Genomic DNA, 6,753 nt, shown 5'->3' with positions numbered 1-6,753 from the left:
GTCTTCTTTCTCCCACAGCCAAGAGCTCGAGCTGCAGAAAATCTAACCTAAGCCCTTGTTTTAAGGTTGGCTGGACAGTGAAAAATTCAAGTCCCAGCCTTGGGGCGGTGGTGGTTAAAGTGGGAGCACTGATTGGTAAAGAATGAGATCCTATATCTTGGAACAGGCATGTGTGGGATACCTAGTGAAACTGAGAACTTTGAATCCTCAGATTCTCAAGGGAAATTCATCTCATCTGAGGAAGTAGTACCCTCAGCCCCAGCTTGAATGATTGCCCATTTCACTTTTAACTGGGGAAGTTAATCCTCCATTTTCTGTTAATAAGTAGAGACTTTCCCTGAAGGAAATGCCAGACAAGATAATACTGATGGCCCTCAAAGCCCACAAATAGTTGCCTCTAGATCTGGAACTAGACTGAAGGTAAAATAGGGTCCTAGAGAGGAGGAAGGAAGGGTAGTCCTTGAGGAGATGTGCTAAATTGCTAAAGATCTTAAAGAGTTTGCTTATTCATTCAAGCAGAAATCTAGGGGGTATATGTGGGAATGGATTGTAAGGGTATGAGATAATGGTTTAAGGAACATAAAACTGGATCAGGCTGAGTTTGTTGATAAGGGCCCTCTGAGCAGAGATTCTTGGTTTAATATGGAAGCTCATACAGTTAAAAAAAAAAAAGGTGTTAAAAATCAATTTGAATGGTTGGCTGAAGCTTTGTCAAAAGACGACCTACTGAAAGGGAGATAGAGATGCCTGATATCCCTTGGCTTAGTGTTGATGAAGGGATTTTTAAGTCTCAGGAAAATTGCAATGCTTGAGTGGGTATGTTGTGTAAAACCTAATCCTCCACAATGGGAGGACCCAGAAGGAACGCCCTTCGCTAACCCCATAAGATGCAAAATGGTGATAGGGGCCCCAGCACGTTTGAAGAGTTTTGTTGTTGCTCTTTTCCTTGTGCCAGATCTTAGGGTTGGAGATGCTGCTGCTCGGTTGGGTGAATTAAACACAGTGGATTTAACTGGACCCTGAGGTAGCAGGGGCCAGGTAGCATCAATGAATCATCAAAGGCAAGGTGATCGTAATTATCATAATGAGAAGAATAGACAAAACAACGTCCATAATGACCAAGCCTATAGTGGTCAACATGGACAGAGTGGATTTTAGGAGGGCATGACTTCTATGCACCTTTGATACTAAACGATCATGGTGTTTCCAGGTGTGAAATAGATAAGCAGCCTACTGAATTTTTGTTTGATCTGTACAAGAGGAAAACTTCTCTAAAAAATGAAAGGCTGCATTGTATAATGGCAAAAGGCAATCTCAGCCTGTGAATCCCTTTCCAGATGTGAGCCACTTTGCAGACCCAGGACAACTTGAATGAAGGGGTGGACAGGTTCCCCTGAGAAAGAACCCTGATAAGATACCTCAAAATTTTACAGTTAGCCTTTCTCCAGATCTCCCCCAGAGGGACTTATGGCCTTTGACAAGGGTAACTGTATACTTGGGGGAAGGAAGCAATCAGACTTTCCAGGTTCCATTGGACACTGGTTCTGAATTGATGCTGATTCCTGAAGACCTCAAGAAACATTGTGGCCTTCCACTTAAAATAGGGGTTTATTGAGCTCAGGTGGTGGCATTTTGACTGAATTCTGACTCACAGTAGGTCCTCTGGTTCCCAAATTCATCCTGTGTTTATTTCCCATTACAGAATGTATAATTGGGATAGATATACTTAGAAGTTGGCAGAATTCTCACATTGGTTCCCTGACCTGTGGGGTAAAGGTTATTATGGTTGGGATAGCTAAATGGGAGCCTTTAGAATTGCCTCTGCCTAGGAAAATAGTGACTCAAAAGTCAAATAAAAAATTGCATCCTGGAAGGATTTGCAGAAATTAGTAGAAATTACCATCAAGGACTTAGAAGATGCAGGGGTGGAGATTCCCTTTAACTCTCTTATATGACCAGTGCAGAAGGCAAATGGATCATAGAGAATGACAGTTGACTATAGAAAACTCAGTCAAGTCATGACTCCGATTACAGCTGCTATACCTACCAGATGTGGTGTCCCTGAGCAGATTAATGTGTCTCCTGAGATGTGGTATGCATCTACTGGTCTAACAAATGCCTTTTTCTCAATGCCTGTTTGAAAAGACCACCAGAAGTAACTTGCTTTCAGTTGGCAAGGCTAGCAGTATACTTTTACAGTTTTACCTCAAGGATATATTATCTCTCCAGCCCTGTGTCGTAACTTGGTTAGAAGGATTCTTCTATTGACAACATGATGCTGATGGGACCATATGATCCAACAGACCCAATGGGACTTGAGGTGTCAGTGGCAGATAGGGATATTGTGTGGAGCCTTTGGCAGGCTCTATAGGTGAATCACAGAAGAGACCTTAGGGATTTAGGGGGCAAGGTTCTATCATCATCTGAACATGACTGTTCTCCCTTTGAAAGATAGTTCTTGGCCTGCTATTGGGCCCCAATTTACCATGCAACCTGAGCTGCCCATTATGAGCTGGGTATAGCTGGCCCACGAAGTCATGAAGTTGGATGTGCACCGCAGCAATCTATTATCAAATGGAAGTGACATATATGTGATTGGGCCTGAGCAGGTAATGAAGGCACAAGCAAGTTACATGAAAAAGTTGCCCAAATGCCTATGGTTTCTACTGCTATTACAATGCTGTCTGCTGCCAAGCATGCACCTATAGTCTCACAGGGTGTTCCCTATGATTGGTTGACTGAGGAAGACAAGACTAGGGCCTGGTTTACTGATGGCTCTGTATGTTATGTAGATTCCACCGCGAAGTGGACAGCATTGCAAACCCTTTCAGGGACAACCCTAAAAGATACCGGTGAAGGGAAATCTTCATGATGGGCAGAACTTCAGGCAGTGTGCATGGTCCTACAGTTTGTCTGGAAGGAGAGATGCTCACGTGTGTAATTATTCACTGATTATTGGGCTATAGCCAATGGTGGCTGGGTGGCCGGGGACCTGGAAAGAGTATAACTGGAAAACTTGTAAAAAAGACATCTGGGGGAGGCAGAGGCAGGCGGATCTCTGTGAGTTCGAGACCAGCCTGGTCTACAAGAGCTAGTTCCAGGACAGGCTCCAAAGCCGCAGAGAAACCCTGTCTCGAAAAACCAAAAAAAAAAAAAAAAAAAAAAAAAAAAAAAAAAAAAAAAAGACATCTGGGGAAGAAGTATGTGGGTAGATGATTTGTGTCCCATGTAAATGGTCATAAAAAGGTGACTTCAGCAGAATAAGAGTTTAATAATTAAGTAGATAGGGTGACTCTTTCTGTGGACAATCAGTCACTTTCCCTAATCATCCCTGTCATTGCCCAATGTGCTCATAAACAAAGTGGCCATGGGTGGAAGATGGGGGTTATGCAAGGACTCAACCCATGCATACACTATGACATCATTGCCCAGGGTGACCAGCCAGCTACCTGGTGGCAGGTTGACCACATTGAACCAATTTGGACCACTTTCTCCATAGAATAGACAATGTTTTGCCCTTGCTGGGGTGGATAGTTACTCTGGTTATGGATTTTCTTTTCTCCATGGGATGCTTCTGCCAAAGCCACCATCTATGGACTTAGAGAATGCCTTCTCCACCGTCTATGGACTTAGAGAATGCCTTCTCCACCGTCTATGGACTTAGAGAATGCCTTCTCCACCGTCTATGGACTTAGAGAATGCCTTCTCCACCGTCTATGGACTTAGAGAATGCCTTCTCCACCGTCTATGGACTTAGAGAATGCCTTCTCCACCGTCATCATGCTTTCCCATACAGTGTTGCTTCTGACCAAGGAACTTACTTCACAGCAAGAATCCACTGGTCTTAACACGTTCCCCACCATCCTGGAGCAGCTGGCCAACAAAAACAAAGAATAGCCTTTTGAAGACACAGTTGCAGTGCCAATTAGGTGGCAGCAGCCTGAAGGGCTGGGGCAGGGTTCTCCAGAAGTCAGTATATGCTTTGAGTCAGCGTCCGACATATGGTGTGTTTTCTTCTATAGCCAGGACCCATGGATCCGGAAATCAAGGGGTGGAAGCAGGACTAGTTCCATTCACTATCACCCCTAGTGACTCACTAGGAAGACTTTTGCTTCCTATTTACACAACCTGAAGTTTTGTTGGCCTAAAGGATTTGGTTCCAGAGTGGGAATGCTCATGCCAGGAGCCACAACAAACATTCCACTGAACTGGAAGCTCAGACTTCCCCGTCGTCGCTTTGGCTTCTAATGCCCTTAAACCAACAGTCTAAGAAAGGAATAACAGTGTTAGGAGGGGTGATTGATCCAGATGACCAATGGAAACTTATCAGGGACCTGAGTGCCAGTCTCAGTGACCCTTTCAGGGTTTAGAAGAAAACTCACAGCAAAGCATGAAACTTAAAAAGATCTGAGGGTGAAAATAAACTCCCCCCTAAACTTTTCTGCAATTTCTTTATTCTTTTCCTGCTGTTCCCTCTCTTGTTCTGTAAAGTTTCCAGTATTTATACACATGCAAAAACAAAGGCAATTCTCTGAGCTTGGGCATCCCTTTCTCTTGGACGGTCCCAAATGTGATCTATATGAAAGACTCCCTTTCTGACTGCATGTCCGAATGGAAGATATTTGCAGGGAGGTGACTTCTAATGTATCTCAGGGAACAGAACAGAGATATGGCTGTGGAAACCAAGGTTTTGGGCTACATGTCTAAATTCTTTCATTGGAGGTCTTGTGGAGTGGGGGAAACCATCCAGTGAGCAAAAGAAGAAAGAAGACATTTATATGTCCACAGTCCTTGTGGGACAAATAGATCCAGTTTTGAAGCAAGTCCCAGTGTATATTTTCTAGATCAGAACTATAGAGCTAAATGAAAAGTCACCTACCTGACCACCCACAGATGTATGTACCCATAAGATTGAGATGCAATCATGAGATAACATATACATGTCACATGAGATTGCATACTACAGTGCAGGTATTGGGGAGACACCAAGCTGCTTCAGCAAAAGTGAGCAACAGCATTTTGAGTTGGTCCCACAGACCTTGTCTGGACAGGGTTAATCCTCCTTCAGATAACCATGCCTCTGGTGGTTGACATCTGAACACGAGTTGCTACCTGCTTCTCATGACCCATGACAGAAACTAGACTGCTTCTCCATAAGAGGTAAGAAAGATTATGTCTGTAGTGCAGAAGATCCTTTAGGGCACCTCTTGGGGCTATCATGTCCTGTGATTAAAATCAATGGGAAACTGCAACAACCCTATCCAGGCAGAATGACAAAGGGCACAGGCCCTTCAAGAATGAAGATATGGGTCACACCTCCAGGAAAAGAAATAAGACAATTCTGAGGCGCTTGCTGGGGGTGGAGGAAATACAGAATGTGTAGTAGGGGAAAGTAGTTACAAATATCAATTAAGGCCACGTGACCAGTTACAGAAATGATGGTTATAGTTGGCATGAGTGTTTCTGTTGTATTTTGTTAAGAAAGTTTTTGTACAGATATTTGTGTTTTCTTTCAATTTCTTTATCATTTGATGTAATATCAATTAAGAGAATAATATCAGTAGTTATCATACTTAAGTTAAAGATACTAAAGGAATTTCCCCCAAGGGGCATTGTCACCTGTTCTAAATTTATAATGTGTTTATGGTTGTACAAGGGACAATTATATCATGTTACACATAATTATGACCTGGTTAAATATATAATGCATTTGCAATTGTATGTGGGATAGCTTTGTTTAGGCTTCATTATGACCTGGTTGCTGTTTTCATTTGGAAATTAATCATGACATAAGGAGATATGGTTTTGTCTCAAGATGACAAGGGATGTTATAGCTATTCTTAGTTGTCAACTTGACTACATCTGGAATAAACTACAATCCAGAAATGGAGGCCACACCTGTGAGAGATTGATTTTGCTTGGTTTGAAGTGGGTGAATCTACTTTTAGTTTGGACCTGTGAGGTAGGAAGACACATACCTTTGACCCAGATCTTGAGCGGGGAAGACAACCTTTAATCTGGGCCTCACCTGCTAGAAGTCTCTATAAGGGCATGGAGGAGGAGAGTTTTTGCTCTCTGCCCACTTGGTCTCATCTTGTCCGCATACCTATTCCTTCACTGGCATTGGAGCCTATTTTGGGGGGGGGGGATTCTAGCAATATAGTGAAGACCAGCTGGCATAAATAAATATATGAGGAGAGATTAATTCTATAAATTCTGTTACTCTACAGAGCCCTTACTAGTACTGACCTAAACCCACTATTAAAAATTATACTTAATCAACAAGATGACCAGCTTCTCATCTTGATGGCATCCCTCTTGACAGTCTAGATCTTTTCTCATGATGTTTCCCAAATTATTTGATCACAGGATCTTTGGAGACCCCATGTAATGTCTCCTCAGTAGGTAGGTTTGCATAAAAGGGCTTTCAGGAGGAGGACCAACAGCACCTCAAGTCAACAAAGTATATCAATTCTTCCTGGTCAACTTAAAACCCGGTTGAAAGAGTTATAAATTGGCTGAGATTCCTTTCAAGGACATTTTACCATCCCTCATACATATTCAGCAGTTTCATATTAATTTAATTGCTTTAGGTCCTCTTGCCCAAATTACAAAGTGTTCTCTGCCTAAGATACCCCCTGCTGAATGATTGCTCGAGAATGTCAGACATGAGCCGTTCACGATGACCAGACCTTGAACCCCAGCACTCCCTGGTTCTCAGTGTACACTGGATGGAATCGTGGCTACTGCTCT

General features: G+C 42.9%; 1 pseudogene; it reads left to right on the top strand.

The window, feature by feature from the left end:
• Positions 1–894: 894 nt before the first annotated feature.
• LOC121677286 lies at positions 895–3,002 on the top strand (annotated as a pseudogene).
• Positions 3,003–6,753: the final 3,751 nt, after the last annotated feature.

The sequence above is a fragment of the Arvicola amphibius genome, chromosome 8 (assembly GCF_903992535.2).
Source record: "Arvicola amphibius chromosome 8, mArvAmp1.2, whole genome shotgun sequence".
Taxonomy (NCBI): Eukaryota; Metazoa; Chordata; class Mammalia; order Rodentia; family Cricetidae; genus Arvicola; species Arvicola amphibius.
Note: the sequence above shows the minus strand (reverse complement) of the source record. Positions and strands in the feature narration are given on the sequence as shown.